Genomic DNA, 24,621 nt, shown 5'->3' with positions numbered 1-24,621 from the left:
GCATTACTACAAACACTGGCGTTCCAAAGTGTCACGTTCCTGGGTCTATTGACCCAGCGTTTTAAGTTTTAGTTAACCCCTTCTGGCTGCCTCTGCCTCAATTTTATCTCACAACTTAGACATTCCCATTACTCACACTCTCATAACACATACATATAGGATCTTGGGGGTGGGCTCACAACACGGACTCCAAATTACCATCAGGGTGTACACCTCACCCCTGGCGTCGTTGCCCACCTCTCAATTTTAAATACACGTAGACATTGAGGGCTATCAGGAGGGGCTTACCTGCTGCTCTCTGGCAGGTAGCTCCATGCCCTCCTGGGTTTTAATTGCACCTTAGAACACATATACATCAACACTACATATGAGCGGGTAGAGGGAGGTTTGGAGTCTTCTCACACCCCCGGTCTCTGCGGCCTGCTGGAGCGGGGGGGCTAGGAGGAGGAGTTGGCCGTCCGACTGGGGTCTGGTGTGTGGGGCCTCCCTGCTGCTGCGGAGTCGGGGCAGTCTGCTTCTCCCCACTGCAGGGAAAAGGGTAACACCACCTGGGTCTGGGTGCAGTTTCCCCCTCCAGGGGCAAGGGTACCTAGACCCGGTTCTTAGAGTACGCTTGGGGAGTGTGATTGTGTGTACAGCGTCTCTTTATGTCTGTCTCCACGTTGGTTGAGTGTGGAGTAATTGCCTATGAGAGCATGAGGGTGGGAATGGATGTTTGTATTTGAGTGTGCCTGTATGTCTGTGTCTATATGTCAGGTTGGGTATCAGACGCCACCTCTCTGGGGACATCTCAGGCCCTCCAAGGTTTGGAGGCCTATCTCCCCCCACCACTTCCCCTGCCGGTGGCAGACGCCCTCAGACATCGATGCGTTGGTGGTTCTTTGTGTCCGGGGGTGGGCGTCCGGGTACACACCGGCTCACTCCTTGGTGGCTGCTTATCGGGGCCTGGAACCTGTGGCTCGCTCGGGCCACTTCGGGGGTGGGGTGCCCTCGGCCTCTCGGCCTGGGGCTCGGTCACTCAGGCACAGCTGGCTGCCGGCGGAGCTCACGGGCACGTCACTGCAACCCCCCCTGGCTTCTGCTCCGCGGCTGCTGAGTGATCCCTCATCTGGGACTCTCCTCAGCTCTTTCTGGGACAGTGGCGCGGCTGCCCCTCTGTTGGTCTTCCTTGGTCTCTTGTGTTCTGGGGGCCTCTGGATGTCTGGAGTTTTGATCTCCTCCATACCTGCTTCATGCCCTGGAGGATGGGACTGTGGCCCCCCACACCCTCTAGCAGATCATTACATTAAGGAACCTTTTAAATACAAGCGCGCTCATGCTCACAGGTGCACACACAGGTGATCACACACACAAACTACACCCTTTTTGGCTCCTACCTCAAAGCACACTGTGCGCTGTCGATCTTACGTGCTGCACAATAATGTTTAATATTAAGTATGTAGTGTTATATTCCCATATATCATTGTGATGTTGTTTATTCTATTACTCTCGTTTTCTTCTGCTTGTTTTCTTTTTTTCTTTCTCAACAGGTGATCCAGGTGATCGATATATGTATTTTTTGTCTGCTTATTTTGTTGGTTTTTGTTTTTTGCCCTTTATCCCCGTCCCTCTTCTCCGCTGTTTTTTTTTTTGTTTGTTTTTTGTTTTTTCCCCCCTCTTTCTTTCTCCCTTTTCTTTTCCCCTGTCCCGTATCTAGCAAGTAAAAAAAATAAATAAAATAAAATAAACAATAAAAGGTAAATCAAATGGACCATTACGGCAAGGCTGGGATGGTCCATTTGGTAAAGTAAATCCGTTGGGCATCTTTCTTCGCCTTTAGACAATAATTCTGATGGCAAAAGAACCAAACGGGACAGGTTTATAAAAAAAAAAAAAAAAAAAAAAAAAAAGTTTTAGTTAATTTGGATGTTATTTTTAAGTTCTTTAGGTTATCTGAGCTCATTTGTTCATTTCAATTCCCCTTGTGTCTCTCTTTGGCCTTTATATGTTCAAGCTGCATGTCTTATGTTAAGTTTATATTATCAAGTTTATATATCTGTGTCTCATGTTTCCTGTTTTATTGTGAAAGTCTGTGTCCTAGTTCAGCGTATCAGCTTTGCTTCCTTTGTCTCGTTATGTCAGACCAGTGTCAGCTGTTTCCCCATGTGTTTCCACTTCCCCTAATCACCCTTGTGTGTATTTAGTCTGTGTGTTTCTGTTCATTCTTTATCAGGTTGAATGTTGTCCACGCCATGTTTCTCACGCCATGTTTTCAAGTTTCATGTCTAGGGTTTTCTTGTTGTTTGTTTAGTTCTCCCAGTTTAGGTTAATGTTAGTTTTACTTCAGTTTGCCTTGCCCTTTCTTTGTACCTTTTTTACCAGCCTTATTAAACGGCTCGCTTTTTGTTAACATTCAAGTTCTGTTCCCTGTTCCTTGGAGTCTGCGTTTTGGGTCCTTTTTTCAATTCATACAGTCTGCCCTCACCAGACTGTGACACAAAGGGTTGTGCCTCAGTCCGATCTACACCATGTACACTCATGACTGTGTCGGCTCCAACAAGGATAACACAATATGAACACCACACAGCTGGTCAAGAAAGCTCAGCAGCAGTTGTATTTCCTGAGGAGGGTGAGGAAATTTGGTATGTCAGCCAAGATCCTCAGCAGCTTCTACAGCTGCACGGTGGAGAGCACAATGACCAGCTCCATCACTGCATGGTACAGCAGCACTACTGCAATGGGCCGCAAATGCACGCAGAGAGTGGTAACAACTGCCGAGAAGATCATCAGGACCCTCTCTGCAGAGCATCTACCATTGCAGAGTCCAGAGGAGAGCTGCTTCCATCCTCAAAGACCCCACACACCCCCAACACGGACTGTTCACACTTCTGTCCTCGAGACAAAGGCTCAGAAGTGTGAAATCTAGAACATCCTGACTCAACAACTCCTCCTTCCTACCATCTGAATGTCACACCACACTCATCGTTTTTCTAATCTTCTGTTGTCCAATTTTGGTGGACAAGAGTGAACTGCAGGTTCAGTTTCCTGTTCCTAGCTGACATAAGTGACACATTGAGGTGCTCCCATGTGATAATGAGCAGTTGAACTTTTGTACCTAATAAAGTGGCTTACAAGAACATTTGATCACTAATTCAAATTTAACTGGATTCACTTTTTTAAAAATTGTTATTGACACGAAAGCCCACAAATTTTGGACTCTTCTACACCAGTTTAAACGCTTTATATAAAAAGCAGCACTTAGAGCAATCATTGTGATTGAAATTTGCACAATACATTTAAATAACCCTGTAGTGATGTGTCCACTGTCCAGCTGTGTTGATATAATGAGTGAATGATTTGATCTTTTCACTGCCTGCTGTGTTTCCTTGACTCCTGAGCAAAGATAAAGAGTCAGTTCAGACCTGCAGTTGGTCCTCGTGGTGTTTTGAACTTGAATTCAGCCTGATTTGTTTTTCATGTCTTCTCCTCCATCATCAGTTATCAGGAGAGCAGACAGTCAAAGTACAAGAATTCAAACAAACACAGAGATTCTACTTACAGAGCAGACACAGCACAGATGTTTCCTTCATCGTCCTTCTCACTCATTTGAGCTTTTTTTCATTTCTCTCACTGACACCAAGTAAAGCCCGCCCTCTTCCTCTGAGCACCAGCTTTTCTATTGGTTCAAACACAGAGGTGGGGGACTGAATTTTTTTCTTTTTTTAATGATGGAAGTTCTAAAACTATTTAAACATATATTTAAAGGCACACTGTAACACTGCAATTTTATTTCAGAAACAAAAAAAAAATCACAAATCTGTTGTTTAAAACTGTGACAAACATACATACAATTACTCAAGGATGAACATACATTTAAAAAGTGTATAATAAGTATAAGTAAGGACTGTTTTAATTCACTTTGAGTTTGATCAGTGTGATTACAATTCATGTTTGTGATGCCCCTAAAATCCTAGACATTAGTTCACTGGAAAAAAAATAGATCTCCTCTGCTCTCAGTGATCTGTAGTTTGGTTGATGAACAAATCCATGTCCATGTAGTTACATCCCCCTCAGTGAGAGAGGCAGATATGAGCTGAAACACAGGAATCAAACCAGGGACGCTGCTGTTATGGAGCTGAACTGGAACCATTCAGACACTGAGGCCCTCTGAACACATTTTAATTACAGCTGTGCAGAGACACACTGATGACTGACTGGAACACTATGATTCACATTTGACATTAACACCATCCTCACACATGCTTTATATATGACCACTAGAGGGAGATGTTGGACTTTTTAATTTTACGTGACAGCGCTTCCTGAGTTTGTTGGAGAAAAGAAAAAAAGAGAAAGCTATCCACGTGCAATATGAGAAAAGAAAAGGCTTGAAAAGAAAAACACCTGGACTTCTTTGACTTTCTTGAAGATATTTCACCTCTCATCCAAGAAGCTTCTCCTGTTCAAAGACCAAATGGTGGAGAGTCCCAGATTTTAAGCCATATTGGGAGTTTTCGTTGACCCACTATTGATCATGTGCCATGTTGTGAAAATGGCTGTGGGTCATTGTAAGCAGAGGTTTCAACTAAAGCCAATCTGAGACTGCAGAAGTGTGTGAGCTGCTAAAGACTCGAGACTCCACCTTCAGAGCAGGTGACAAGGCAGCCCTAGGAACAGCGAGGGCCAAACTGTCTTGAGTCATCAGAGCAGCAAAGTGCATGCATGGCATAGGAGTCCACTGCCACTTCCAGGGCCTGAACACCTCCCTCTGCAACAGGATCCTGGAATTTCTGATGGAGAGACCTCAAACAGTCTGGATTGGTAACAGCATCTCCAACGCCACCACACTGAGCACTGGAGCCCCTCAGGGCTGTGTGCTCAGCCTCTGCTGTTCACTCTGCTGACTCATGACTGTGCAGCAATGCACAGTTCAAACCACATCATCGAGTTTGCTGATGACATGACTGTGGTGGGTCTCATCAGCAAGAACGACGAGTCAGCATACAGAGAGGAGGTGTAATTGCTAACTGACTGGTGTAGAGTCAACAACCCGTCTCGGAACATGGACAAAACAAAAGATGATTGTTGACTTCAGGAAAGCACAGAAAGATCACTGTACACATTTCATTTAACATCGATGGATTCTCTTCAGAGGTCGTCAAGAGAACCAGATTCCTTGGTGTCTACCTGGTGGAGAACCTCTCCTGGTTCCTCAACACCAGCTCTGTACTAAGAAGGCCCAACAGTGTCTCTACCTCCTGCTGAAGCTGAGGAAAGCCCATTTTCACCACGTTCTACATAAGGGGCTATTGAGAGCATCCTGAACAGCTGCATAACTATCTGGTATGGTAACTGCACATTATCTGATTGCAATACCCTAGAACGGACAGTGAGAGCAGCTGAGAAGATCATTGGAGCCTCTCTTCTCTCCATCATGTACACTTATATTACCTGCTCCATCCACAAAGCCACCAGCATTGTGGAGGACCCCACACACACCTCACACACACTCTTCGCCCTGCTGCCTTCTAGAAAGAGGTACCAGAGCATCCGGACCCTCACTACCAGACTATGGAACAGTTTCATTCCCCAAACCATCAGACTCCTGAACACTCAATGACTGGAATGACACCCACACACCCACACACACCCTCAGACACCAAGTTACCTTTGCACAAAACTCAGCATTTTGCACATTTCCATTTCACTGTCTTGTGTCTGTAGCGTCCTTTTCTGTCTACTGTTGCAATGTCTTGTCTTCTTCTTTTATATTTAACTGTGGATAAAGATTAGACTCACATAAATATGTCATCAGCAGTAATGGGAATAGCGGCGTTACAAGTAACGGTGTTACTAACGCCATTACTTTTTTCAGTAACGAGTAATCTAACTAATTACTATTTCTATTGTTACAACTCCGTTAACGTTACAAACAAGAAAATGCGGTTCGGTCACGTTACTATTTTTAACATTTTTTAACTATTTTTACAGACGGTTGAAGCTGTCTTCAGCTTACCACATCTTATATCAGTTGCACAGAAGTAGCTGTAAGTAATCTGGGCGCTTTAGTAGCTGCTACGCGCTCCTGCGGGCGGCAATCACTTTCTGGCAGACGATCACTTTTTGGCACAACACCTGGAACTAAGGGGGCAAAACAATCGCATGAGTGCTGCTGTTTGACTGAGGAAGAATAAAGTAGTCGTGGTAAGCCAATCACACGAACACTTTAAGATGACAAAGCAACAAGGTGATATATACCAGTTTTTAAATTGTGTTGATAGGCCACGTAAAACCAGAGCCATGATAAACAATATATATGCAGTGATTTTTCCTGAATGGTTTCTTCACTTTTACTGTCTAAGGACAGCGCTAGCAAGCACTCTCTACTTATGGCCAAAAAATAAAAAAACAAAAACAAAAAAAACCAAAACAGCCCTTTGGTGTTGGTGGAAAAATGTATCATGGCAACCAATCAAAAAATGATATGGCAACATGACATTTGGTTGTTTAGGAACAGGGGGAAGTTTTAGGAGTGACGGCGAGAGAGAGAGAGAGAGAGAGAGAGAGAGAGAGAGAGAGAGAAAGAGAGAGGGAGTTTTGAGATGATGACATTTAGCGTATTTGGAGTGTGTAGTTAGTGTGTAGTGTTGTGCATAGTTTTGTGTTGTGTGTCAGAGCAATGAGGCGATTGCTGAATGAAAACAGGAGGAGTGATACACCTGCTGCTGTCAGACCTGCAGGTATCAGGCTGTGATGTTCTCCTTTATAGTGGACAGAAATTATTTTTTTAGGAGTGGCACAAATAATTTGTGTGCCATCTTATTGAAGAACAGCTGATTGTTCTGTAAATAGTTTGAAATGGTTATAAAAAAGGGTTAAAGGTAAATGGCTGCAAATAACTTTGTTATTTCCAAAACTTGTGCATATGATTTTAAAATTGAAAATTTATATTTGCATTTAAAGTTATGAAATATGATTCATTAAACATGTTTGTGGTTGTTACAGTAAAAAATAGATAAACTTTTTCTACTCTGATTTTATGGTTTTCTCTAATTTTAGATCAGTTATGTTAATACAGTATGTCAAAATGAAAACATAACAGTAAATTCAGAAACTTGAGGTCGTGCCGAAAAGAATGATACCAAAGAAGGCAAAGTAAATAGTTTTTAAAGGTGTAATGTAGTAGAGATGGACCGATCCAACATTACGTATCGATATGGTCCGATACTGACCTAAATTACTGGATCTGACAGAAATAAAAAATGTGATCCGATCCGAAGTATCACAAAATCACCTCACAAAACGCGTTACTTGGCGTAACCCAGCTCAGCGCCTCGAGTAGTATGTGTCACGTGATAGAGCGGCTGTTGTCTGCCAGACCTGTCGGTGGTCTGGTGGAGCATTTGGTGCCTCGCTACCAGGGCTGGACTGGGACAAAAAATCGGCCCGGGCATTTAGACTAGAGACCGGCCCACCAGGTATTATAGGAAAAACCATAAAGCCTTTGAATGAAAACAAACGCTGTTGTCACAGTGATGTACACTGTCCTGTTAGTATATATGTATCAATCTAATAAACTACACCATCCTCCCTATTCTGGTATTCTAAACAGTACCCGAAAGTAGACTGCTTGGTCGAGTTAACCTACTGAACTATCTACAACACATGGAGAAAACCTGAAATTAAGAGAGGACTAGAGGTGAGACATGATCATTATTGAATATTAAAAATGATAAATGACAGATTTAAATATATTTTCATAAACTATTCATTTACCACATCAATAAACAGCATGGCAGGGTAAAATATTTTTTCTAACATGGCAACCTTTAAAAAGTGAAAAGAGACAGAAAGACAGGTGAGAAAGAATAAAACTTAATTGACTTTTTGATGGCATTTTACAAACAGTACTGGTACAGAATCTAGAAAATGTGGGAAAATACTGGCATCATATACAGTACTTACTTCTGAAGAAATTATGATGGGACCCTGAAAAAAAGATTACTAAGTTACTAAGTTTGTTGTAAGATTCAGATCATTATTTATTAAAAAATAGACATTTTAAATGAGAATAAGAAAGAAAAGTATTTCTTTGTGCCCCCTTTCCCTGTTAATGCCCTACCTGGCCCTCTGGCAAAACTTTGCTAGACCCGCCCCTGCACAGTTACCAGCTGTCAGCTACATAAAAAAAGAAGGACACATGCAGATGAAACCAGGAGATGTCCTTACTGAATCATCAGAGCTGAACAGGTGATGGAGAAACAGGTTTACCTTTTAGGTGACATGAATGAGTTGAAGGGAAGTTATGAACTGTTTCTGAGAGACAAATAACACCAGGATCCTTTTCTACGTAGCTGACAGCTGGTAACTGTGCAGGGGCGGATCTAAGTTTTGCTAGGGGGCCAGGTAGGGCATTAACAGGGAAAGGGGGGGCACAAAAATACTTTTGTTTGTTATTTCATTTAAAATGACTAACTTTCAATAAATACTTATCTGAATCTTACAACCAAAGTGGTCATCTGATTAAATGTATAGAAATCCATTATTGTATATAGCAGACCTTCCCAAAGTGTGGGGCCCGCCCCCTAGGGGAGGCGCAGAGCCATTGCAGGGGAAAAAAAACAAACAAACAACAACGCTTGGACACTGCTAGTACAGGGCGCCCACACAAACGCAAAGCAGGAGATGAAGCATAGCTGAATTTGTTTCGAAACCAACTTCATTCTAAGACTAGAAAATATGATGAAGCACATCTTCCCTTTGGTTTCACCTGCACAAGTGCCAAGGTAGGTCTCCCATGCAGAATTTGTTTTCCCTTCGTTGGGAGCACGCGCTGAGCTCTTCAAATCATGGACAAACAGTATCCCACATTCTTGATTTTTAGTTCACAAACACTTGTTGTAATGACTAACTACTCCTGACATTTTGGAGGTGTTAGCTCTTTATACAATAAAGTTACAGTGGGATACAAATAACATCAGGCTGATCCTGCCACGATTTGTTCCACCGATTCAAATCACGGACAAAAAGTATCCAACTGTTTTTAAACCGATTTTGCACAGAGAGGCATTTTTTGAAAAATTTATTGATAGCAATGTTGAATATTATTACACATGAAAAAAACAACTACATGTAAAATAATCACACCGTGACGCCTCTGCCTTTCTAAATAGAGGGACAGTCTGGTGTGTATATATAAGCGTGTAAAACCTGAAGATAGAGACAAAATACTGTTAATCTGACTATCTGCCATTCTGTAATTCATCTCATGTAAACAATAACGTATCGCACAGCGTGACGTGAAAAAAGTCACATACCTTTAACGTTGCGTGACAAACTCTGTATTCCTCGTCCACACGTAAACGCAAAAAAAATCTCTGTTTTCGGTGATTCCAAACACCGTTTACATGTGGACGAAACAGCTGCGTTTTCTGTCGTTAGCCAGCAGTGTGTCTCCTAGAAGATAGCTGTTTAGAGGTGAGGGATTAAGGCTGTATCCCAATTCAGGGGCTGTATCCCAATTCAGGGTCTGCAGCCTTAAAGTACGCAGCCTCAACGATCCTCAAGGGCCGCGTACTCAAAGACCGCTAAGGCCGGAAGTGCGAGGCTCGTGAAATGGGACGGTCTAGCCTCCGTCGCGCTGCCCAGGTTGCCTAGCAACCATGATACTAACAGCTGGAAACGTTTCATACAACTTTGTTTGACAGAAATGAAGGAGAACATATTTTGTTCGTGTGTTTGTTTCTACACGAGCTTTGTGTGATTTAATAAGTATCTGAGGCTGAGACCACAGGACTGTAAAACATGATTGTTGGCCTTCATATCTGTACTGAACAGTCATTTAGGATTAGCTAGTAAATAACAATTAGCCAATGTTGTTCATGAGACTAAAGTCAGTGTAAATATGATATGGCCAATATTATAGTTATTATATTAATCATTATAAGTTATTACAGCAGTGAGTTTGAACTCTCAAATCAAATCACTTCTATTGTCACATCACATGTGCAGGTACAGCACATGTGAGTGAAATTCATGTGAGTGAACTCTCTGTCAAACACTGAGCTTCAGTAAAGATTCAAGTTCCAGTTATTTATAAGTCCTATCACCTTAAATCTTCACTCAAAGAGAAATATGTTTGACAGTGTATATGTATTATATATAAGAGACAAATGTTGTTCGTTTGATATGTTGGCATTACTAAATTTGGCTCAATGCTCACATATATGTGTAAAAAGAAAATGTACGAGCTGTGATAACTGTTGCTGATAGAATGAAGAGTAGACTGATATATGAAATATTCCTTTATTGGGTGAGAAAATCAGACCATGTCATAACTGCTTTAAGTCATACAGAATAGATATCAGAGCCTTAAACAGGCTGACTTCTGCTAAATGGGTCAAACTGGGCAGAAAGTATACAAACACATAACATCCTTATAGAATATGATGTAACACTATAGATCAACTTACCTCAAAATATATAAAGCATATAAACAATTACAGCAATATGATGCAACAAACACAGCAGTACTACTAATCCAAAATACTCAAAGCTTCATAGAACTGAAACAAACATTTATTTTTAGCTCCATTCTGCTGCTGATACATACTTTAGGTTTCTGAATATTAAACTTGTTGCTGCCTTTCATAGTGTGTAACTTGAAGGCCTTGAGTACTTTCTCCCACACTGAAAACACTGGAATGATAACATTATTTGAACATTACCTAATAAGACTGATTCAGGACAGACAATTAGTTATTTTAAACTTTTCTAGCAGTCCTTCACAAACAGGGAACAGTCTGTCTATTCTCTCCATCTGTCAGCTGCTGCTGGCTCTTCCTCCTCCTCTTCCTCACACACTGCTGAGTGTGTCCTGGTGGATCATCAGGGGTGCAAAGCCTCACAGATGATGTGCAGCAGTGGCTCCCTCAGTCTGTCCTCACTCTGGACACTTGCAGTCGTCACACATGGAAATCAAATGTGTGATAAGCTGCAGGATTCAAACACAAGTGTAACTTATAAATACATGTTCATACTTTTATTCCACAATCAGAGAGAAAGAAACAGAGAGAGAGTGCAGGACAGACAGACAGGTGACAGTCTCAGGTGTATACACTGCTACAAAACAGCACAAGAGAAGGAGGATTTAGTGTTTGTGTTATTACGAGTGCTAAACAAGAAGAGTTCCCAGATGGTACAGTGGACACATGTGTGACTCCTGTGATTAAAGCATCTTTCTTTCAGCTTAACGAGTGAACCGTCAGCTCGTTCAAACACACGTTAAAGTCCGTTTGGCTCGACACCACCAAACAGAGGCAGCAATATAACATAGCTAACATTAACAGTGCAGTGAATCCTGCTTGTGCCGTCATATTCAGGACTGCAAACCGAGCAGCATCACTGACTTTCAGCTTGTTGTGTTTGTGGATTTATGGCTGATTTTAATTATCCATAAAATCATCACATTCTCTGTAAGAGAATCAATGAGTACTAAAAATGTGCACCTTTACCTGTGTGTTTTCTGACCCAACTCCCACAGCTGGTTGGGGGACTCATGTTGTTTTCTGTTCGCAGTGGATGGTTGTCCCATCCACTGCAAAATGTATTAAAATTATCCTCTAGTCGAGGAAGAAAGATGTAATGGCAGCAAAAGAGGTGTGCAGCATTTGAAATGTCAAGAAGGCCTTCTTCCTCAGGGTTGTGAAGAACATCGTAGTAAATGCATGTAACGGCCACCCAGAGGTCTCTCCACAGTCGCTCTATTCTGAAATAATATATAAAAAATATTTAAATTAGGTATGGCCTTTCTTTTGGTGTGTATGAGAAATTCCCTGCTTGTTTCTAACCCTACATGAAATGTGTGCATGACAACAGTAATAATACATTATCAGGGCATGTAGGAAGGACCCAGGTATATCACTTAAAAGGTGTCAAAAGGGTTGTGATGATCAGTGGCAACACATGAGATGACAACCAGACCATTAACACAGAATGAACATTCTTGGAAGGAAGTAACAGACTGGAAAAGGTGTGTGAATAACTAAAAATAGGGCAGAGTCCTGAAGGCTCTTTGGGGTTTGTAGGACCTGTCCAATATTTTCTTCCTTGAGGGGTAAATAATGGAAATTGAAAGAAACAACAACAACAACAACAAAAAACAAAACAAAACAAAAAACACCTGACACATATCAGACAATATATCCTGCTGGATAGGGCACTGTTCTCTAAAGACATATTACTATAAAACTTTTTTCATAAAACTATACCCTTTAAATGTTTATGTATTTTTAAATAATGGAAATAAAGCTGCAACACCTTCCATCTTATGTCAGAAACATTTGAGGTTGACAGTATTTTATGAGAACAAACCTTTGATTGTGCACACTCATTCCTGAAATGAAACTGCCTCTTCCTGTGCCACGAACAGTAAACATCAGCCGTGCAACCTCCACATTTTCCCATCCGTGGTTGCCACGAACCCTGAAAACAAAGAAGAGTACCCCAAAACATTCGAAGCTTTAAACAAACTTAGATCTGATGATAAAGAACAACTTATGCCTTAATCAGAGTGTTTTTAAAAAATGTAAAAGAATCCTTAAAGTCTTTGATTGCTACTGCTCTAGAAGGCATAAAACATGAATTGTCTCATGAATGCACTTTCCAGCATGTGTCAGTATGAAGTTTAATTTAACACAGCTGTTAAAACATTTTTCAGGATTTACCGGGTTGATAACAATTATTTAGATTTATTGAATTTATAGGAAATTACACAAGTGCCATCTTGTATCATTATGATCTGTGTAAAGAGACAATTTTAAGAATACTTTTGCAAAAACACGTTAAAGTTGGAAGTAATTGGCCGATGTTCCAATCTTGAAGATCAGCTGTGCCCATTTGTTGCACATTGTGGGAATGGAGAAGTTGAGGCCCTTGCAGGCTCCCCACAATTTTCCCCAAACTGAGCGACCCAGCTAATTCAACACCTTTACTAAGCAGTGCTGTTATGTAATTGGATACAAGGGGTGAGATAGTAATATTTTCCCTCCTTGGTTGTAGCTCCCTGATATTACAAGGGTAATCATTTTATGATGTCGGGTTCAGTGTTACACCAGGATTTCAAATACAATATCATCATCAATAAGAATTAGTATTATCATTTCAGAATTGTAGGTAACCACTTTTAAATGCCATAGACTACTTATTTGTTTAATTTGATGTATTCACTCTAGGAGAGCGCAGAGGGAATATCCCGTTTAACTTATGCTATCTGTTTAAGTTTAGATAGTATTTGTAAAGATATTGACCATATCCTTTTCTGAAAGTGTGGATATAATGGATGGGGTAAGGTACTGGCATGCCACAACTTTATAGTTGTTAAATTCTGGGTACAAGTATACATGCCCATCTTGTACATGTTTTTTTAATATTATTATTATCATCATCATCATCATCATCATCACCACCACCACCCTACCCAATTACATGTTTCTTTTAATCAGGTTATGCTGTTTTAATGACTTTACAGTATAATTTACATTGTGTCCCTTTAATTTTCCCTAATTGTATGTTATATTAATCCCATATTTCCGTTTTAATATTTCTAATGTTTGCATTGTTTTCTTTACTGCCTGGTCTGCCTCTGTCTCGCCTGTATGGATGCATTTACACCTAAATTTCCCCAACAAAGGATGTTTTAATTCACCACTATTCCAGTGAAACACGAGTCTCCCATCTTCCTGCTACGGGTCTCGAGTTTTTGTTCACCAAAGCACACACCAACTTCATACTGACGGACATATCACTGCCCTATTCCCGCCTTGCCTGACCGTGTTTTGTGGCTTTGGTTGGTTCACTTCTCCTCACTCTTCCCCATTCTTGTCATTAAATCAGGCCGTTCTGCAACCATGGCAGCCATTCACTCTATGGCTTTATTCATAGTGTATTTTACCCCTTCACCAAATGCCGTTCTCGTTTCCCACATTATATTTGCAGTGTTCGTCTATCTATCAATATCTGCGGATTATGGTTTTGTACCGAGTATCCTATTTTGTAGAGCACAGCATGTAAAGGTTAGCTCGGTTAGCAGGATGCTAGCATGTAGCGCATAGTGAGACACGCATCAGACGAGTTGAGCAAAGACCCCGTCTGTGTACCTTATACGTGACCAACGGATTTAAATAAAATTAACGTTTCAAAAGACAAACTTGAAGATAAAACATAATATACTTACCGGAGAACCGCCAGGGTTTGCCGCTGCCATCATGCCGCTCCTGAATTCAAAACTGCCTCTGCAGACAGGCAGGGGAGGCGCGGAACTTTTCTTTGAGTTAGTCAAACGTTTTCCTCAGTTCGAGTAGATGATAAAATAAAAGAAAAATGAATGGTATTTTAAGTAGGACTAGGCGTTCTGTAATGATCTCTATTTAGGAGAAAAACTTAATCACTCACCTCTAAACAGCTCTCTTTTCAGAAGACACTGCCGGCTAACATGTCATGTGATCAAACAGCGTAATTTAATTGGCTGAGAGCCGCTCGACTCGATCTAGTGCTGATTGCTCTGGCTTGGGTCATTTAAGGTCATCACTTTTGCAGGTGAATTTTTGCAGTTGAATTTTTGCAGGTGAATTTTTGCAGGTGAATTTTTTGCAGGTGAATTTTTGCAGGTGAATTTTTTGCAGGTGAATTTTTGCAGTTGAATTTTTTGCAGGTGAATTTTTGCAGGTGAATTTTTGCAGGTGAATTTTTTGCAGGCGAATTTTTGCAGGTGAATATTTTTTGCAGGGAAATTTGGAGGATAAAAATTCAGTGTTATAAATTCAATGTCTAAAAATAGTTGGATTCTGATGACACTATATTTCTTCCATATAAAAGGAGCATTACCGCCTCCTACTGTTCCGGAGTATGGGTCCCACACGTTCTCCCTGCTGCAAGGACTACACCGCCCACGAGGCTACAGTCTTAAAGGGCCATGCCCGTAACACTCTGCCGTCGTATTAAATCATTTTTCGTATAATAGTTTTTTAAAAATATTTCTTCACATCAATATGCGGGCCGCAAGTAGAGGTGACGTGGGCCGCAAATGGCCCGTGGGCCGCAAATGGCCCGCGGGCCGCGAGTTTGAGACCCCTGATGTAGTGCATGTCAGGACTTTGTACTTATTTTTATTTCACATTTTTCTAGTAGACAGCTCTTTGACAGAGGCAGAGAGAATTCTTAACAGAATCATTGAGGGAGATTCAGACATAGATCTTTCAGAAGATGAGAGTCATGTGAGCCAGACAGGAGAGGGTGAGAACCCAGATGAGGGACCAGACGAAGATGACCAAGATGTAGGGCCAGATGTAATGGAGAAAGACACAGGGCCAGCTGAAATCTGCCGTTGTCCTATCTGGTCCAAAACCAACATGTAGGAGAATCTGGAATTTTTGATTTTGAGTAAAAAAGTACCAGTAACATACAGAAATGTTTTACAGTTAATTAATTTAACTTGTAAAGATAGTGTAAAAGTGTTTTAAGTGAACTATATCGGATATTTGAGTATAAATAATTTTTCTAACTTATGTTTTGCTAAGTATTTTTTCTGTATCTTAGGTTCATGCCTGTGTTGGGAGAATGCAGAATTCGAGATGATGGCACACTAATGACACGTAATGATTGGAGCCCACAGCAGTATTTCCAGCAGTACGTTGACAAAAAACTAATTCAGGACTTGTCCTTCTTCACCAACCAGCGTGTGGTACGGGATTCAGGGTGTAGTTTAAACACAACACCAGAGGAGATTAATACCTTTTTAGGAATCTCTGTGTACATGACATGCCTTGGATATCCGAGAATTAGAATGTACTGGGCTACCAAAACAAGAGTCGCAATTATAGCTGATTCCATGACACGTGATCGTTTCTACAAGATCAGGTCCTTGCTGAAAGTGATTGACGATCTCAGTGTGCCAGAAAGCGAAAAAAGAAAAAGGATCCCCTGTGGAAAGTCAGACCAGTTCTAAAGAGGGTCCTCCAAGGTTGCCTCAATCTGCCCAGGCCAACAAAGGTCTGTATTGATGAACAGATCGTTCCATTCACTTTCCGTTGTCCAGTTCATCAGTTTGTACCTGGGAAGTCAAATCCAACAGGATTAAAAGTGTTTGTTCTTGCAAGTCCAGGTGGTTTAGTGCTTGATTTTGAAACCTACATGGGAAAGAACACCTTCACTCAAGTCCAACAGATGGGAATAAGTGGAAATGCAGTCCTGCGTTTAACAGAGACACTTCCTAGAGGATCACTAGTCTACTTTGACCGGTATTTTACCACCATCAGTCTTCTGGATGCTCTTAAAGAAAGGGGCCTTCTAGGAACAGGAACAATTCAAAAGAATCGAATCCCAAAAGAGTGCCACTTCACTGCTGACAACATCCTGAGCTCAAAACCAAGAGGTTCGTCAGAAATGATTGTACGGAGACCTGATGAAATAGCAGTCACCAAGTGGATGGACAACAAGCCTGTTGTCATGGCATCAACTGCTCATGGAATTGAGCCCCAGGATACCTGTTCCAGATGGTCAAAGAAAGAACAGAGACAAATCCAAGTCCCAAGACCTGCAGTGGTTGCAGAATATAATATCAACATGGTAGGGGTTGACCTATGTGATCGCATGCTCAGCTTCTACAGAATATCTAGCCGGACCAAGAAGTGGACTGTTCGCACCATACTTCATTTCATTGATCTGGCCATCACCAACTCATGGCTTCAATATCGACAAGACAGCGAGGCCATGCAACAAGCTGAAAAGAACTCACAGTATCTGGAGTTCAAGCTCCTCTTGGCCGAAGAACTGATAAACAAGGGACAAACATGTGAACAAGACCTGAATAATACCAGTGATGAAGAGTTCTCTCCAGAAATCAAGAAAAGGAAGCCCCAACCAGATGAGAGTGTAAGAAAATATGGTGCTCTCCACTTGCCTGAAATGGTTAACAGCCCAAGGCCTTTCAGGTGCAGAATGCTTGGGTGCAACAGTAAAACATATGTGAGATGTGTGAAGTGCCAAATGTTCCTCTGTGTCTCCAAAAAATCACAGTGCTTTCTTAGATATCATAAATGAATGGACGTTTGTGAAATAAATAAAAAACACAGTGCAATCAGTTGTTCCTAGACGAATGGCCTACAGCCAGTGAAATGTCAGTGACTTCTAAGTTGACACCCATGATCTACTTTTTTGTGATGTTTTTATGTAAATATGTTTTAAAATCCTGCTTACAAAGATTTCAGTGGAGCATTTAATTTTCTTAATCAGCTCTTGAATTTTGTTAGTTTCACATTCGTGATCAATGAACTCGCCTTGTGCACTGGAGTGCACATGTTGTAAAATTTAAATAAAGTTTGTTAAAAACAAAATTGTTTTTGCAATGTGTTTTTTACCAACCCAATACTTGATTTATATTAAAAAAATCAAAATCAAAATACTTTTTTTTCCCTGGGTCTCAGGAGGATATAGTAACTGTTAAGTCTAATACACCCTAGTAAGCTATAGTACTTTTTCCTTTGGGAAGGTACCATCTGTGCAGTCTGCAATTCTGTTGAAGAAAGATGTTGAATCTATATAAATATTGTAGAAAAAGAATTGATTTCTGTGCAATTTTTGACATGTGCATTAAATTAAAGTTGATTATGTCAATTAAGCATCATGAGGTGGGGGGTGGTTCCCGAATATTTTTGCTGGGAGTTGGCAACCCTTTTAGTTAGGTTGTTTAATATTTCTGCTAAGTGCTCTTTAAGATACCAGAATAGCAAGGATGGTGCAGGTTTAAGTTTATTAGATTGATCAGTTTTGCTGAACTATAAAATATTTTGAGTGCAGTGTATTTTTTGCACACAAGTATAACAGAATAGCTTTAGTTTTTTGTTTTTTAAAACTTGAGTATGAACTTATACAAAATGCAGCAAGATATTTATAAATAACAGTTTTATGACAAAATACACATACAAATACATTACAAAATACACTATATCGGATTCATATCGGCAGATATCCAAATTTATGATATCGGTATCGGACATAAAAAAGTGGTATCGTGCCATCTCTATAATGTAGAGGGAAAATCAAAAGTAGTTAAAAATGGCCAATTATACCCTGGACCCCAGAGGGTTAAACATTTAGTAACGCAAAAGTTACTTTTCGAGTAATTAATTACTTTTAGAATCTTGTAACTCAGTTACTAACTCAGTTACTTTTTTGAAGTAACTAGTAACTATAATTAATTACTTTTTCAAAGTAACTTGCCCAACACTGGTCGTCAGAATGGTGATGAAACAAATTGCATTGCTAACATGAATAACATTTATAACATTGATGACAATAAAATAAAATTAAGGTTGCAGTTTCTTACAGGCACAATATTTCTTATCTCATCAATTGTGTTCATTCAACTTCATTTCTGTTTAGCATGCAAGTAAAATGAAACCTAAACTGAAACTAAAGTGTTTTGATGGTCTGCTGTTGGATGCTAATATGTTGAACTGGTGTTACAAAGCAGCAGCAACTCTTTTTCCCAAAAGGTGGCAGCAGACTCTACAATGGGATTAATGGCTGTTTCAAACATCTCTCACCTGCTGATTCTGAGCAGGTTCAGGAGATCCACTCTGGGTCACATATCCATGAGTTTGTCATCTACTACTAAACACTTAGCTCTCTGTGTGCCTACATGTTTTTGTTAAAAGACTGCTGAAGTATTATTATTTTTCTGAAGCCAAACTTAACATGCTTAAATTGCTTAATTTTTTCCAGACCAGACATTTTTTTTTAGGTTAAGCTAGTTTAGGTTCACATTTAGGCTAGTTTCAGTCATTGTGCAAATGTTCTGTTTATAAGAGAGAAAAAAATAAAATTAATTATGTACAATGAGAGTTTTTGTCTATCAGCTCATTTCTGTGTGACTGAGGAAAAAAAAGACATCAAACCTCTTCACAAACATTAGTATTGACATTCTTCTTTGCAGGTTACATTCACTGAATATTGCTGCTGTTCCAGTTTAATGTTGATTCTTTGTTTCCTCTATTGAAATAAGAGGTGTATTGGTTAGCCACAACCAAACCAGAAGAAGTCAAATTTTCCATCTGACACCTTGGTGAAACCCACAGAACCACACGAGGAAGATAACTGAAAACAAAGGTTTATTAATCTGACAGAGAGACCAGATCAGTACCATGAGAGCAACAGCACTGTTAATCTGGTGATAAAACACACTCACTTTTAAGTATACATTTAAAACTCTACTTGAAATAGGATTTTTTTAAATCACATGAGGCTAAATAATTGAAAAAGATTCTATAAAGTACATAATACATATACTTCTTTGTAACATGTGGATGTCCTCTGGTCAGAGGTGCTGAGGGGACCAGTTGGAGACCAGTAGCTGAACGTCAGTGGTTGGACTGGTGGACTACTTCAGTGATGAGTAGATGATGTCTGGCTCTGGTTTAAAGTGTGAACACAAACACACACAGTTCAAACAACAGGAAACATGATTACAAGCGTTTTAGTTCAATCAAGACCTCCAATCTCCACCTCTCTGCATCACACCCAGTCCCAGTTCAGACTTTACTGGGAACCAGCTCAGATACAAATCAATCTCTCTCCGCTATAGCTGAATGAGCGGGGAGGCTTCAGAGAATAACGGTGAGCAGTGGTGTAACAGTGAAAGGATATGTGGTTTGACCAAGTGATTTGTAATTGAACTTTGTGATACACCACGGCTAATGTGAGCTGTAGATGGTGAGATATTATTTATGATGAACACAGAGGTTTTTCCATTTTTTTAAAAGTGAAAATTATGCAATTTAATGTCTCATTGCACTCTGAAATGAAAGCATAGTGCAAATAAGCAACTGGAGTTAAAAAAGAATGGAAATTAATTTAACGAACAAAATCCCAAAAGGTTGATTCTGTTCATCCCGATGTGGCATTTTCTTAAAACACTATGTCCAGATGAACAGAATCAACCTTTTGGGATTTACTTACCTGGATGAATGTACATGCATCAAGATATAGATCAAAATGTATTCTAAACTTTTGACTCATCAAATTAGCCACCTTTGGCAGATATATAACAGCTGAACACACATGTGGCATTTGTTTCTACAATAGAAATCAAATATTCTTCAGAAAGTTGTTCCCACATCTGTTGCAGAAGTTCCCATAAATGTGGTACTTGTAGGCTGCTTTGCCTTCAAATTTCTGCCCAGTTCATCCCAAACCAGCTTGATGGGGTTCAAGTCTGAAGACTCTGCTGACCACTCCATGTTTTCATTCCACGTTACCATCTTATTTTTTTTCCTGAGGTAGTTCTGGCACAGCTTGGACTTATTTTATGGGTCATTATCTTGCTATAGGATGAACCCCTGAAACACACTGTGGAAGCATCCTTTCACCTACTAGACTGCGTACAAAGATCCTGTGTGATGAACCGAAGATTTCAATTTTTGATTGATCAGATACTTTCTTCCAGCCTTCGGTAGTCCAATGGTGGTGTTTCATAGCCCAGGTAGGCCCCTTTGTCTTATTGTGACATCTTGCCAATGGCTTTCTTGCTGCAACTCATCTTGTCAAACCTGCAGCTCAAAGTCTTCACTTCACAGTTGAAGCTGAGACTTGTTTACTACGACCCCTATGATCAAGCTGTTCTAGAAGCTGTTGTCCTGTGAGCTGCCTATCATGCAAGCTGCTAACTCTCAGAACTTGGCCTTTGATTCAGTTGTGGCTGCCAGACATTATCCTGTCAGAGTTTGCTCCAGTTTTGTAGTGCATTTTGATGGTGAAGGAAACTGTAATCACTGACACCTTGACTTTCTGTGCAATTTCTCTGTAAGAAAGACCTACATTTTTAAGTTTTATGATGGTCTGTCTTTCTTCCATTGTTGTCTTTTTCTCACCATTTTTGTAACAACACACTACTTTCTGCAGTACAATACTCTTCAACTGATGCTCATGGGGGCATGGTACTACAGTGTGTTCCAACACTGCTTTTATGCAGATAGAGGGTGTTGTAAGTAATCCATAAAAGTTGGAACACCTGTAGGAATTAGTAGGAGCAGCATTCAAGGCTTAATCAACCTCCATTGCTGCAGAACAGATTTGTGTACATCTCATCGTATGGGCAGAAATCTGTGCCATCAGAAACTGAATTTGAATAAGTTAAATTTGAATTTGAATTGCTCAGATTAAATCTGAATTGTAACTTGAATAAATGCTTTTGAAAACTGAATTTGAATTAGTCTAATTTGAAATTGAATTTATGGTTTGAAAATGATCATCACTAAATTGAAATTGAATTTTATATTTTGAAAATGAATCGATTTGCTTTGAAACTGCATTTTATCCTTTAAAAATTCAGCTCTCGAATAATTTCAGTTTCACTTCTCACCATTCAGTTTCAGTTCTACAATTCAATTTCAGTTCCAAAATTCAGTTTTTTGGAACTTACATCCGGTTCCGGGTCAAGCGCAGATTAATAGAACTACGTTTTACTAGCGGACCGAAAGTGTTACTGACGGGATTCTACAGCATCTTGAGCTGAATTAAGACTTCAGAAGTCATTCGTCATGTCGAATGACCAGCGGATAAACTCTCAGGTTGGTAATAAATGTATTACATGTATAAGAGCAAGCGTCATGTTAACAAATGATAGCCGTAAGGTAACTTTTATGCTTATTGTAGCTGTTAGCTAAAAACGCTAATTTAGCGTAGTTTGTCCTGAATTCAGCTTTGATAAACAAATATGATCGACTGTTTCTAGTAGAATTCCAAAGTTGTCATCTTGTACCCTGTCAGAGCCCTGTATGCTTGCAGAGACCCCTACAGTAGGGAAACATGCAAAACGGTGTCCAAACCTTTGTATTTTAGCTTTATTTATGTCTTACACAGCATCCCAACTCTTAAGCTAACTTAATAACTTTAGCTAAAGTGAATAGTTAGTCTAATTTATTAGTGCAGCATTACTGGATCACCTCTGTTTGAAGTGATATAATATGATATACAACTATCACTGTGTTTAACTATCATAATAATTCTTAGGGTACTGAGTGCATGCTTAATTAGATTTTTTTTTTTTTAAACATACTACTCCATTGCTATGTTTGACAGGCTGAAGTTGTCGGGTCACCTCCTAAATCGACCATCTTTTACAGGTGTTTTGTGCCAGAAATGGAGTGTCCACTGAAGACTGAAGATACTGAATCTCTACGCCTTGCCATTGATCCCTCTTGTGCCTTCATCTAGACAAGAGACATTAACTTAACCACTCTTACATGCTCTGTACCTACATCACCTTCCCTGACAGTTGTAGCTTGGCTCATCTGAGGGTGAAATTATAAGAATGTGTTATTTTGCAAAGTGCTCTCTAGGGTTCCTAAATAAAATATGGCATTGAGGTCATTTCTTTTGAATTAATCCCTTCTTCTGAAATATAAGAACCTCTCCTGGTTTTAATGGCACTTTGGATTTCCTTACTTTCTGTTCCACTTCCAAACCCAAATAGATGCTGACAAGCTGACACAGTAACATGGAAGAGGGAAAGAAGTTGGAAAGGACTACTACAAATAAACCTAATGCCTAACAATGAAAAATGTAAAATAAAAACAATAATAATAAAGATAAAAGATGAAGTAACAAGTTTTTAGTTTTTTGTTTATTCCAAATGATCATCCAGATGTCTGTGACATGTGATGACAAACACCATAATGGAAGGCCTTAGTCATCACATGCTTAAACTCATCATATATTTTTGCATATGCTGAACAGGCAGTCAGACATGCTGTAACTGTGGGGTAGAAAACAGCATGAACACCATACAGCAGGGGTCTCAAACTCCAGTCCTCGAGGGCATGGAAAAGTTGCATGACACCAGCCCTTGAGGACTGGAGTTTGAGACCCCTGACAGGTGTGGTTGAACTGCATGAAGACTCTGAAGTTTCTCTTCTCTCCTGGCAGGACAGGAATGTGGCCTTGTCCTGTGAGCCACCGTAAGGATGTACTTGGAGTAGAACTGGACTGTCACCGGCCTCAGGCTCTTCACCTTTTCAAAGACAAAGCAGTCATTTAGATAAAATATTAGATATTGTTTACCTGTAAATGCACAAAGAGAATTTAGAAATGTAATTATTGTCAAGAGTGAATAAGCACTGATAGTGTAATCTACAGCTGTGGCCAAACGTTTAGAGAATGAGAAGTGTTGTTTGTTTATTTACAAAGTTTGCTGTTTCAGTGATAGTTGTATATCATATTATATCACTTTAAACAGGTGATCCAGTAATGCTGTACTAATAAATTAGACTAACTATTCACTTTAGTGTAGCCGGAGGGGCTACTCGCTTTTCCTTTCTCTCTCGCCCCCACTTGCCCTACTGCTTTCTCTCTCTCTCTCTCTCTCTCTCTCTCTCTCTCTCTCTCCTGTGCTTGCTCCCGCTGCGCGCTTACGTCAACTAGGAGCCCACCTGTATATTGATTACAGGGCGGCGTTTACCTGTATAAAGGGAAGCCGGGTTTTCTCGTTGGATTATCTCCTCCCGAGCTTCTGGTGCGCTACAGCGGTAGACGCTGGCTTGTTGGTTAAATTACTGAGGCGATCAGGTCGTGTGATTGCTACAGGTAGGTCTCCCCTTTGATTTCTGATTTCTCCCTAACATCGGCAATTAGTAGTTATATTTCTGCGGCCCGCTACAGCGCGGCTGTTTTTCTTTCCTTTGTTCCAGCCGTGGTGAGGAGACGCGTGAATGTATCCGCCGTGCAGTACAGCGCCTCCAAGTTCTGGGGTAAGCCGCTTATTTTATAGCTGCTAGTTTTGTAAATTAAAGAAGACTAAGGTTAGTTTTGCCTTTTTCTTATTTGTAGGGTTTGGTTGCTGCCGTGCCCTCTCGGGGACCAACCGCCTGCTTTGGTTACGTAGAGAGTCGGGCGCCTGCCCTGCTGCTGTCTTGTTTTGTTGATCTTGTTGTTTGATTTTGTTTTGCCTTGTGTTGTTTTGGTTATATTACGGTTAATCTGTCGGCGGCCCGGTTTTTCCTTGTAGCTTGCCTTGCCACGCCCTCTTGGACTATCGTTCGCTCCAGCTTTTGTGGCTGGCCGGGGCGATTCTCGGCTGTATATTGGGCTGGTTATACAAATTGGTACTGCCTTTCCCCTTTCTCCCAGCTGTGGGAAGTTGTGTGAGACCGAGCAGACCAAGGACAATCGGACCCAGCACCAGCTGTGGGCTGGTTCGCCGAGCGAAAGTATTTTTAATCAGTGCTCTGTGGTGTATAACTGGGTGTGTTGTATCACAGACTTTTGTTTTCTTTTAATCGTTTCTTTTTTTTTGTTTTGTAGGTTGAGAGCCTGTTTGTGTCCCATGTTTTTCACCTTTTAATGTGTATGTTCTGTATCTTTATTGTAGTGGACGGAGGATCTACCAGCGGCTGTGGGACCGTAGGTGGTGGGTCGTTTTCCACGCTTCTTTTGTTGTACAGCACCAGGTGAAAAAACTGTAGTAGGTTTTCTTTGTGTGGTTTTGTTTTGGTCCACCGCTGCTGGTAATCCCCGGTTGTGTATATATATTCTTTCTTGTAAACTGGGACGCTGTTTTAAATATTTAGTATGTTGTTTTTTTCATGTTAT

At 40.4% G+C, this 24,621-nt stretch overlaps 1 protein-coding gene and 1 long non-coding RNA gene across 2 annotated transcripts in view; both read right to left on the bottom strand.

The window, feature by feature from the left end:
- LOC134623870 (programmed cell death 1 ligand 1-like) overlaps positions 1 to 24,621 on the bottom strand; it is an 81,204-nt gene that overhangs the window by 25,662 nt on the left and 30,921 nt on the right. The window lies entirely within an intron of this gene.
- LOC134624732 (uncharacterized) lies at positions 11,513 to 14,659 on the bottom strand. Its single transcript, XR_010093637.2, has 3 exons — positions 14,213 to 14,659; positions 12,352 to 12,462; positions 11,513 to 11,746 (listed from the first exon to the last, which is right to left on the bottom strand). It is a non-coding gene; the product is annotated as an uncharacterized LOC134624732 (long non-coding RNA).

The sequence above is a fragment of the Pelmatolapia mariae genome, linkage group LG3_W, assembly GCF_036321145.2.
Source record: "Pelmatolapia mariae isolate MD_Pm_ZW linkage group LG3_W, Pm_UMD_F_2, whole genome shotgun sequence".
Taxonomy (NCBI): Eukaryota; Metazoa; Chordata; class Actinopteri; order Cichliformes; family Cichlidae; genus Pelmatolapia; species Pelmatolapia mariae.
This window is presented reverse-complemented; position numbering and strand designations above follow the sequence as displayed.